Source organism: Phalaenopsis equestris, unplaced genomic scaffold (assembly GCF_001263595.1).
Source record: "Phalaenopsis equestris unplaced genomic scaffold, ASM126359v1 Scaffold000084, whole genome shotgun sequence".
Taxonomy (NCBI): Eukaryota; Viridiplantae; Streptophyta; class Magnoliopsida; order Asparagales; family Orchidaceae; genus Phalaenopsis; species Phalaenopsis equestris.
The window spans coordinates 303,971-316,143 of record NW_018164526.1 but is presented as its reverse complement, the minus strand read 5'-3'; the positions used below and the strand labels follow the sequence as shown (position 1 = coordinate 316,143).

The 12,173-nt window shown below is 32.1% G+C and overlaps 1 protein-coding gene across 1 annotated transcript in view; it reads right to left on the bottom strand.

The window, feature by feature from the left end:
* The window catches only part of LOC110019847 (golgin candidate 4-like), a 46,647-nt gene that overhangs the window by 18,143 nt on the left and 16,331 nt on the right, over positions 1 to 12,173 (bottom strand). The window lies entirely within an intron of this gene.

The following is a 12,173-nucleotide window of genomic DNA, read 5'->3' as shown; positions in this document are numbered from 1 at the left end:
GTTCGTGTTCGTTTCTTAAAGAACGAGCCGAACACAAACCAAACACGAGCTGTTAGTGAATGACTAGCCAGTTTGACATCCCTAATATTAATATATAAATAATACAATATTTTAATTATATAACTTATATTATATAAATATATAATATCTATATTACTATATTATTAATATAGTATATTAATATATTATTACGATTAATTTATTATATATTATAATTTATAAAATTTAATTTTTTAAAATATCATAAATTTTATATTTATAATTATCTTAAATTATTTTATAATTCGAACAATAACGATACGAACACGAACGAAAGCATCACTGTTCGTATTTGGTTCGTTCAACTAACCGAACGAAAAAAAATTTGTTCACGTTCGTCTCATTTACTTATCGAATCAATTGAACACGATTTGTTCGCGAACCACGAGCTTTTTTTTTTGACAGCCCTAAACATATGAAGTAAATTTTAATTAGATGTTATATATGTAAAAACATAAAAATTGGGTGGTATATATAAAAATGCAAATTATTATTATCATTAATATTATTTTATTTATTACCATCGGCCGGCGTTCAAATGGAGTGCGGACATGAACACAGCAACATCGCAGGTGTCACACTTTAATGTAGTAATGAATAAAATTTATGCTATTATCCACATGATTAAACAATTAATGATTTGACAACAAGCTTAAAATAATCATAACTCTAACTCACTACGTCCCTCATATTATTTTTTTAAAAATACATAAGTTGTGGGAAGTTTCGTTGTTCAAATATAACTGAAAAATTTACATGACTAGCACAAATTTCTTATTTATTTAAATATCTGACAAATAGACTTTCATATTTACGCGCAAACTATTTTAATGTTCTAAGTTTATGCATAAAAAAATTATATTTTACTTACTAATGATATTAAAGATTTGAGTGCTATTTGTAAAACAATCAGATTTTAAGTCGAGTTGGGGCCAACTCAAAATTTGCTCGAAAAAAGTTAAATTCAAAATTTTTGACTCATAGCTCTGCTCATTTTATTTGATCCGATCTCGATCTGAACCAAAATTCAAATCAACTTTCGATCGATTAATGATCCAATTTTGAGTCGAGCGGGAGTCGACTCAAAGGAAATAGATCCAAAATTTTGGCTCGTAACTCAGCTTGTTTATTTATATCAAATCTCAATCAGAGCTAAAATTCAAATTAATTTTTAAATAATTAACAATCTTCGAGCTAAAATCACAGCCCTACGATAACTAGGATAGTTTAGGAGTGATATATGTAAATACATAAAAATTGTCGCCTAGCTATCTAGATGCCCCAACTTCGTTGCGAAGCTAATGGAATCTGGTAACACAGATGCTTAATAATTGGTACTAATAAAAAATGTCAAAAGGCTTTGTTGACTGAATTAATGATTGATGAACCTTCTTTCTAATATAACAGAGATTTAATCAATAAAAAAAATTTACTAGAAAATGAGTACCAGTTGCTTAATAATACAATGAGCAATCCAAATTTGTGAAAGTTGTTTTGGCACCACCTCCCAAGCCTACATAGCAAAACATTTTCCCTGTTATTTATTAAATAAAGTTGACTGAAAATAAAATCATTTAAAATGCTTTCTACTCTAATTTTTCAATTAACAAATTTTAAACTAAAAATTTATTTTTTTTTCAAATAATGTAATTAGAGATGATTTTCTCAGTTATACAATTTAGTAACATTTTTTGTTTGGCTATTTTGACTGTAGATATTTGACTGAAAATATTTACAATCAAACAATTAATGCTGAAATACCAAAAAGGGTAACTTTCCAGATAAATATTTGCGTACGTAAGACGTACTGCGTACGTCGGGTAGGTTATAAGGAGGATATATCCGTGTTATACCCCTTGTAACCTCCATGTAACCTACCTGCAATTTACAAATATATGAAAATAGAAGCGCGGAACTTATTAGTTACATATAGGTTATAGGTAGGTTACAAGGAGGTTACAGAGGGTGTAACGCGGATATAACCCCCAATACACTCCTTGTAACCTACCAGACGTACACAGCTCTTAGTACGTCTTACATACGCAAATATTTCTCCACTTTCCGACTCTCATTGAAAGGGAGGGAGAGAATCAACGTACCCAAATAAATATCCATCATTTTGTGTCCAACATTAAAAAGGATAAGAAATGGGTTTCGAAACAAATCATTATATCCTTTCATATAAAAAAGAGCGCATTCTTAATCTATAAAATAAAATTAAATCTTTGCTTCTCTAATATAAAAGCCCTTTGTTGCATCAATTTTAGCCCCTACTAAGGCTTACATCATGTGTCATTCTTTCGAAAATTATATGATTTTTCATAGACAATTTTTAAATTGTAGCATCATTATTCTAAGCATTTAACTATTTTAGCATTTTTAAAGACATTTAGTTATTAAATTTCATCAACTTGTGATGAAAGCATCAATATGTTATAATTGAAGTAATATATAAATATTTGAGTATGCATGATGCATTGTAAGACTTTCACTTTCTCATTTTAAAAGGTGAATAGGTGCAATGCATTAGACCTTTTTATGACATAAAAATTGGTTAATTGCTCTATAGAGAAATTTCTCTTCATATATAATATGGTAATAGATATCACAATCATAAGGCCTATGAATTATATGATCTCTGGATCCTGAATCTCAATTTTTAAAAGTTTGTACGAAATGATTCAAATTAAAATCAGGGAACTATTGATAATTAACATATTATGTTATGTATAAATCTTTTAAATAATTATTATGGCTAGCAAGCTAGGTGAAAAACAAATAAAATAAATGCTTCAAAATTATACAAATATCATATTGATACTTCTAAGATTATGTCAAGCATCAATGAGAGAAAATGAGCATAAAATAATTATTTTCTTGTAGTAATACACTATCATAGTGCATTAGATAATTTGACATTTGAAAGATATATTTAATTTTCTTGAAAATATTTATTTTTAATGCTTATGATTATGTATTTTAATCATATATTTAGAAAATATATGTCAACTTAAACTTAAGAGTCTCTTTGATGCAACTGCAGCTTATCCAGATAAGCAGCTTATCCCTACTGATCAACAACTTATCAAGATAAGTTAGCTGGTTGTTTGGTTTTTGAGTTTGGAAAACAGCTGATTTGCATTTGTTTTTTGATAAATAACCATTCTGCCCCTGATCTAGATTGTTTCGTTTGTCCGTTTGGAAAACAACAAATTTGCCGATAAATAACCATTCTGCCCCTGATCTAGATAAAATGTCTAGCTGTTTCGTTTGTCCGTTTGGAAAACAACAAATTTGCAGCTATTTCTAGATTAATGATCATTCTGCCATTGCGTCGTTGTGTTATTTGCAACAGAAATGTAATGGTTATACTTTCGATAGTTTAGAACCAACAAAATCACTTCATAACAGTACAGAAAAGAGATATACACCTCATTTAAGAGTGAGTATCAAGAAACAAGAGATATACACCTCATTTAAGAGTGAGTATTAAGAAACATAATATATATAAATTACAATTAAAAGTATGATAATATACATTTTAAAATGCAGGAGAAATATGTCATGAGCAACGTTGTCTGCTTGAGATACCGTCGAACCCCGATTACTATCGGCGATGGAATCGACTGGACTGTCTGCCCACTTGAAGAATTCACACTTGTCTGGACTGTCTGCCCACTGCAAACACCCGTATAACTGCCGCCCGAAGCTATGTGGCACGCTTGGTCACAGTGAAACAGATGCTCTTTAGCCTTCTAGCAAAACCAAAATGTGTATATTACGCATTGCCAAATTTCACAGTCACAGTAGAACATATGCACAAGATTCACTTCTACTTTTGTAAAGAAATGAAACAAAGATGAAAGCCAAAATTCACTTCCACTTTAAAGGACATGATTCGCTTCCATTGTAAAGCACCAAATTCACTTCCACTAAAATTTTTGATTGAGGATAAACATTTTATTACATATAGAAACAATTTCATTCTATTTTTTCTTTGGCCCAATTATCAATTAGAAGATGTAGCTTGTATGAATTGTTATTGGTTTGATACCAATAAAAGCAGCAATCGTTTCATTATGTCAGGAATACACATGTACTCATATCTTTTATATTTCATCCAAATAGACAAAACAGAAAAACAGAAACCACATAAAGAAAAAACAAAGTAGTATATGAAAACACTCTACTAAAAGAATTGTTCATTTGGAATCATCAATCAAACTACAAGTAGCAAGTCAAAGCTGCAAGGCTATAAATTTTCTAAACAGGATACCTGAAATAAACAGCCTTCATTCCCATCTCCTTCCCTACCTCCATACACATTGCATTGGAGAGAAATTATATATTGCAACAGATATGCGAACTGTACAGCATATGCAAATAAAGAAGCTCCTTTATACCCTTGTCATCACAAGACGGGGCATTAAATAACAAATTGATTCATCTATAAAGATTTTGTTGAAAAAAAAAAACCCATTTTCTAGAAAGCTTATCATCACCATTTTCTAGAAAGCTTATCATCCCAAAGGATTATCTAGAGAATCATTGGCAGATTAGCCTTTTGTTAAAGATTTAGATTTGCATGCACATTTTCCTTCAACAAGTAATCTAGTACTCCAAAATTGATGAAATGAATAGTAGACAAACTATAGCAGTAGTGGCCAAGATTTCCCTTTCCTCTAGTCACTTGTGTTGATTGATGCCTTGAGTTTAAAACACATTTATCTTACTCTTTGAACTTCAAAACAATAAAGCAAATTTGGATACATTTATGTTTTTTGAATTTTAATAATTATCTCTCTATTATATAGCAAAAGACTTGCCATTTTTGACAAGTTATCAAAATTTGGCTTGTTGAAACATGTTTCTAAACATACTTTCATTTTCAACTTGATTATTACTCTTTAGGTCTTAAACGTATATAATTGTTAGTTGATAGCTATTGAAATTTTATCATCATTTTCCACTCATTAGCATGTTTGACTATTTATTTCCATATCACTATAGAAATCAAATTGCTAATGAAATGATTCATTTGTTAATATCTCTGCATCATTTATAATTAAAACAAAAAAGTATAGACAATTATTTTGACAAATTCAAAGTCTTTCATCTCTTGTATTATAGGAATTACCATAAGGTCAAAGAATTGGAGCACCTTTGGGCCAATAAACCTGGAGATAACCTATGAAACAGATGGTATGTACTCCATCGTGTAATTTAACCTCAGTGGAAAGAAATAAACCTTTGAGTGTGTCCTATGTTTAATCATCATTCATATTATATCTCCCAACTAATGCTCCTGTGTAAAGCTCTTGCATTGACTAGCATACGCTTATGCTCATGTATTGAGGACGTTCTTTGTGTCTGAACCATATCTAGTGTCTCTCATGTTTGGCTCCGCTCACTAACATACTCCCCTTTGCATTGGGAGTCAACCACTTGCCCCCATCCAGCATGTGCTTGTGGCTAAGATCACTCCTCTTTTTGGCCAATGCATCATGTCGTTAGCTTCATTCTCTAGCGATAATCCTACTCCGACGGGGGTTCTCCCTCCTGTTCCTAAGGTTTCCGTATATTATTATTCATCTTCCTTCACATATTTGGTGAACATCTGTTCTTTCTCTTATATTAGTCATCATGCATATTCTCTTCATTTATCTCCAGTCAATGTTGAGTAAAAAATTTTAATTTTTAAATTTGATCAACCTCCTTTGGTGTCAGCTATTCAACAAGCACCTTTTTTCCCTTACTCTTTGGCAATTTCTAAGGTTTTGGATTAACCCCCTATTAAGTCACCTATGCCATCCCTAGTGGAACCTCCTACTTCCCACAACCCTTCATAATTTCCAAATATTGTTGCCAGGCTAAATGATAGAGCTTGATCATCTTCATCAAACAATCATGTCTCCGTATTATTTAATCAAGATGTAATTTCATATTCTCATAAGCTTTTAATTTATCATTACTGATGAGGAAATCACTTAGCTTATTATTAACAAATTCTCATCGGGTCATCTTTACATGAACATTATCCGCAATTTTTTTTATTTGCATTGCATTGCTGCCATTATTTTGAGTGCATTGACTTTATCATATAATTCTTAAACCAACCTTGAAAGCTAATTACACCAAGCTTATAGTTGATGGCCCTAGTATATCAATGATTTCCCAATGCATATACTAAAATGGTTGCTCATTTTGACTTTTCAAAAGAACTATTAATCATTTAATCTAGATATCATTTTCTCGACTTCAACATTATTTTCCCAATTAATCCTGTTTCTACTCATATGTTTTTTTAGTATTTCGCAAACATTTACAACTTGATAATTTTATTGCCGTCTCTCCAAGACATTGATCACGCATATCATATCCTAACTGAGCTAAATGATACTTCTCACTTAAAAAAGAAGTGTAAATGGACTTCTCAAATTGGGATATTGGCCAAAAATAGAAATTGAAGGTATCTTATCTTATTGCTCAACTCAAAATATTTAGGCATAGCTCTTCTAGTTGTTTCAAGGCTCACTCAGTAAGAAAATAAAATTTTTAAGCTCAAGAGTCACTGCAAAAGGATCACAAACTAATCCAAAATTAATGAAGTTTCTTGATCGATTCAAGTCTGTACTTAAAATTTTGAACTAGCTTTTTCTTTATGGTAAGAGGCTCATGTGCCTACTATTGCTTGCCATGTAGTAATAGTAGAAGCTGCTCCACCCCCATGCATTTTCATTCTTCATGACCTGCTTTCAACAACAAATCTTTTCATCCTTCAAATTTATGATCACAATGATGGCCATGATGCTACATAATCTTATGCTCACAAAAGTGTACTCACAATGTTGACTCTCTAGTTGATAAAGAATTTCATATTTTCTTTTCTAAACAAGAAAAGAATAAGAAAATTAATTTCCACTCCTCTATTTACACCATATTTCAAACTAAAAGATACAAATGAGTAATTTTGTAGTTTTCATGTAAACAGGGATTTAGTTCGTCAAGCTATCACTTTATCTAATCTTGATTATGACTTTTTTTGGCATTTCTTGTTAATTATCCTTACTATACTGAAATCATTTTCTTTTTATACTATTTTGGCTGTATATATATAGTCACGGTTGCCAACCAACCATCATAATTATTTGAGAACACTGGAAATCTATGGCATGCTACTGGTCTCATTTCAATAAAAGCGATAGATTATTTTATCCATTTTTATGCTAAGATGTCTTTTCTTTTTCAGTTTCAACAGCCATCTCCTATGATAAATCGATCAAAGCTATAAGAGTTCGAGTACCAGACTCCGACGATGAATTTTTTCTGCATCCTGCAACTGTAAGGCGGAATGACCGCTCTGCTCAGAGTGTGGTGTGTATGCTATTCGATTATGGTGTAGTATGCATGTTTTTCGAAGTAGTGATAAGGCTTATAAATGGGGGCATGAATGTTAGGTGTTGTTCATCTTGGCATCTCAGCAAACAGAGTTTAGCTTTTTTCTGTTTGTTTGACTTTGTATTTTTTGAAAAGTCACGAGCATGAAACCTACTTTAGTTTTGCTATATATGTATGTATATATATATTTGCCAAAATAAAATTTTCATTGATGAGAAGAAGATACAAAGGTTTTAGTGAGTGGATGCTAAGAACCCACTCACAAGGCATACAAAACTCAAAAAGATAACAAAAAAGTATAATTATACCTCAAAACAGGATAATTTCCCAAAAAGGGTAAAATTGTCCACCAGAGAGCTTAATTAGGCTTTCCTCTCTCCCTGGTTCTAGAAAGGGAGTCTATAGATATATATATATATATATATATAATCTTTATTTGATTATTATAAGTTTTAATCATATGATGATGAATTAAAAAATCTTAATTGAGCTCGTTCTAAACTGCATCACTCGATTCTAGAGAGCTTGTGAGACCTTTTTGATGAAGTTGCCATTGGCGTCACTTTTCGTCAAACTCATATCCTCTCTAAATTTGCAGGTATTAAACTCTTCTAAATGGCCAGGACACCACCCAAAGTTAACATGGACGAGGTATCAAGTATGCATAATCAAGTAATAAGGCACCAAAGTCAATATTAAACTAACATGTTTGATTAGCCCTATTGTAGGAAATCTCATCTATATCATCAATTTGGTTGTGGTGATGTTTGTATAAAATGCACTAAATGAATGCATAACACAATAAAAAACCAAGCCTAATCAATTAACTAGACCTACCCTAACACCATATTAATCAAAGTGGCCAATCTACAACTGGCCATAGATTAATTAAAAGCCTCCTAAGCCATGTTGGCTTATTAGACCATACCAAAACCAACTAGATCAACCCTAGGCTGAGGTTAGCGAGTTCCTAGCTTCACCTTAGAGCTAGATGGTTGAGAATCACTGTGATTAAATTAATTAAGTTCCAAAGAAAGCCTTTGGGTTTCATTACTCAATCAAAGGTAAGCTTAAACCTCACATGGACTAAATCTACCATAGGCTAACTTAAGCTAGTTCAAACTTAACCCTGTAATTATTTGAAGCCTGATCGTGCTATCAATTTTTTCACTCAGAGCCCTCAGTTTTGTCTATCAAACTTGACGGTGAGTTTGTCGAGCACCCCAACGCCAAGGCCAACAGTGCCCTAGTGCCCACAATGTAGTGATGCCATGCCAAGTACAGGTTTGGAACCCAAGAGCTTGACACTCCAGCTCCCCAACGCTTAGTAGAACACCGAAGCATCACTATAGCGATGCCCTGTTGTCTGTAACTAAAGTTGAGCTGTTCTCTACTAAAAGTTTTAATTTTGTCTTTCGAAAGTGTGGACTTTGATTTTCACTTGAGCAAAGGGCAAAAAAAGGGTGTTTTGAAGTTTTTAAAGAGTTGAGAGACTTAATTTTGGCGCAATTTGTATAAATCTATTCATTTTGCTTCATAGTAGACTTTTTGGTGTTGTGTGCCTCCGTTGCTTTTCTGGTTCTTAGATTTTCCCATAGAAAATCCTGTCTTTTATGTGATTTTTTTTTGTTCAGTGTGTTTTTGTTTAATTTTTTTGTTTCAAATCTCTCTACTCTATTTCCACAATTCATATTTTCCCAACAAGTGGTATCAAAGTGAGGTTCTAAAATTCTTCGGTTTGAGTGGGAATAATGGCAAATGAAATAAGATACAAGATTGAGAAGTTCAATGGTTTGAATTTTGCTTTATGATAAATGCAAATTGAAGATTTATTATATCAAAAGAAACAGTATTTATCATTGGATGGAATCACCAAAAGGTCACAATCGATGAATCTAGAAGAATGGGAAGTTCTTCATCAAATAGGATTAGGCTTGATTAGACTGATAGTTTCTTCATGTTGCTTTCAACGTTGCGAATGAGAAGACTATTGTTGATCATATGGTTGCACTAACAAGAATGTATGAGAAGCTGACTTCAAATAAAATCATTCCAATAAAGAGATTATTCAATAAGAAAATGATGGATGGTAACTCAGTGGATGAACACTTAAATAACTTCAACATTGTGACAAACTAGTTGTGTTTTATTTGCATCAAGTTTGATGACGAGATTATAGCACTGTTACTCTTATCTTCAATGCCAAATATTTGGGATGGACTTGTTACTTCGATGAGTAACTCTTTAAACAACATGAGGTTGAACTTTAATGATATTGTAGGATTAGTGTTGGATGAAGAAATTTACAATAAAGCAAGCAATGTAACATCAAATTCTAATCTGATTATTGAAACTACAAGAAAGAATCTGGATAGAAACATAAGTAGGAAAGATTCAAGTTCAAAAGTGGAATGTCCAGATCAAGGAAAGAAAAAGCCATTGGTGAATGTTGGAATTGTGGTAAGAAAAATCACTTTAGAAAAACTACAAAGCTCCGGAGAAGGTTGGTGTTGAAGGTCCAAATAAAAAAAAACAAAAATTTCTATAAATGTCTCCACGAATGAAATCCAAAGTGACTATTATTTTATCTCTAGATAGTACTAACTCATGGATTATAGATTTTGATGCCTCTTTTCATGCTAGTTCCAACAAAGATGTCTAATAAAATACACTCAATGTGATCTATGAAAGGTACATTTGGAAATAACACTATCTGCAGTATTACTAGAAAAGGTCAGGTTGATATTAGGATGTCAAATAGATCAGTCTGAAAACTAATATAAGTGAGACAAGCTCTATGTTGAAGATAAATTTGATTTATGTGAGTCAGCTTGCAAGATCAAGGTATATGACTACTTTTACGAGTAATTCGTGGAAAGTGATTAATGGTGCAATCGTGAGGACATGAGACAATATTGAAGAAACCCTTTATTAGATCAAGGAGATGCCTGAATCTATTTGAATAATTAGAAAAAAAAGTTGATGCAGGTCTCTGACACAGTATATTTGGACATATGAGTGAGAAAGGTATTAAGTCTCTCGTTTTTAAAAACAAATTACATAGTATAAAATCTATATGTTTGGATTTTTATGAAGATTGTGTTTATGGCAAATAAAAGAAAGTTATTTTTCCAAAAGTGGGTTAAAGTTGAAGTATAAAAGGATGTAGTTGTTGCATACTGATGTATAAGGTCCTACTCTAGTTCAGTCTATTAGTGGTTCTCAATATTTTATCACTTTTATTGATGACCACACCAAAATAGTAAAAATGTATTTCTTAAAACATAAATCAAATGTATTTCATGCATTTAAAATGTGAAAAATCATAGTTGAGAATAAGACAAGTTTGAGATTGAATTATCTTGGATCATATAATGGTGAGTGTATAGTGATTAGAGGTTCATGTGTTATTGTTCTTTAGAAGGTATCAATCAATTGTTTACTATTTTAAGAACACCATAGAAAAATGGTATTGTTGAGTGCATGAGTGAAACTATCATAAAGCATGTCAAGATTATGAGGTTGCATGCAGAATTGTCAAAACAGACAAAAAAAATGAACATTGCAGTTTATCTAATCAATCATAATCAATTAGAACCTTTGAACGAAGACTTAATTGAAAAAGTTTGAAGTAACAAAGAGATAAATCTATCTCACTTGAAATATTTGATTATTCATCATATGTTCGTATTGATACAAGATCTAGGGGAAGGTTTAATTCAAAATCTCTTAAGTGCATTTTCATTAGATATAGCTTAAATGATTTGGTTAAAAATTCAGTGACTATTAGAATCAAAAGTTTATTATGAGCAGTGATAACACTTTCATTGAAAAAGAAATGTACAAAAATAGAAATTGAACTCTGACCAAAGGAAAATATATTGATATTTTCATACTTATTTTACACTAGTTTTGATGATATTGCACTTTAAAGAATTGTATTTTTTGAAGTTTTGTTGCAGGAACAATGAATTATGGTCATTGGAGCAAAAAGATGCAAGAAGGAGCGAATTTGGAGTGAAAAAAGGACCAAAATATGAAGATTTGAACTAGGGCGCCGACGACGAGCCCAACGGCGCCAACGGCGAGATTTTCCCGAGACTCCAGATTAAATAATTTAGAAGGCCCAACGACGGCGCCCTCGAGGCCGCCGACGGCGAGATCGGCAGTTATTTCCAAACGTGCATTGAATGTAGACGATTTTTGGAGGGATGTTTAGGCAACTCTTGGGAAAACTCTTCTACAACATTAAAAGAAGATTTTGGTCGAAAATTAGAGAGAGAGGCTCAAGAGTTGGAGGAGTTGGAAGGTTAGAACAGCGTCCAAGAGCCCCAGTAGTGTGTAGAGAGTTTAATTTAGGGTTAGATTGTGAGGAATTCTTCGAGAGATTGTAAGAGTGGAGGGAAAGTGAGAGATTTCTTCCTCCTTGCCGCTTCGAAGAAGAATTCTGTGTGCTGTAAAGAAAGGAAGAGATTCAGAGAAACTTCAAGGAGTTTGCTTGGAGAGGAATTAGAGATAAGTAATATTTATTTATTGTAGTTTGTATGATTTTACTTTTATATATAAATTCCGAGTTTTGTCATATCTTTCCCATGAGTTCTAAGTAGTTTTCTCTGTCTTTCTCCTTGTCTTGAGGTTTGTGAAATGGTGATTTGAATTGGTTGAGCCATGAAAATGTTAAAGAAGTTGTGATGATCTTTTCACTTCAATCTTAATTTACTTTCAATCTGACCAAT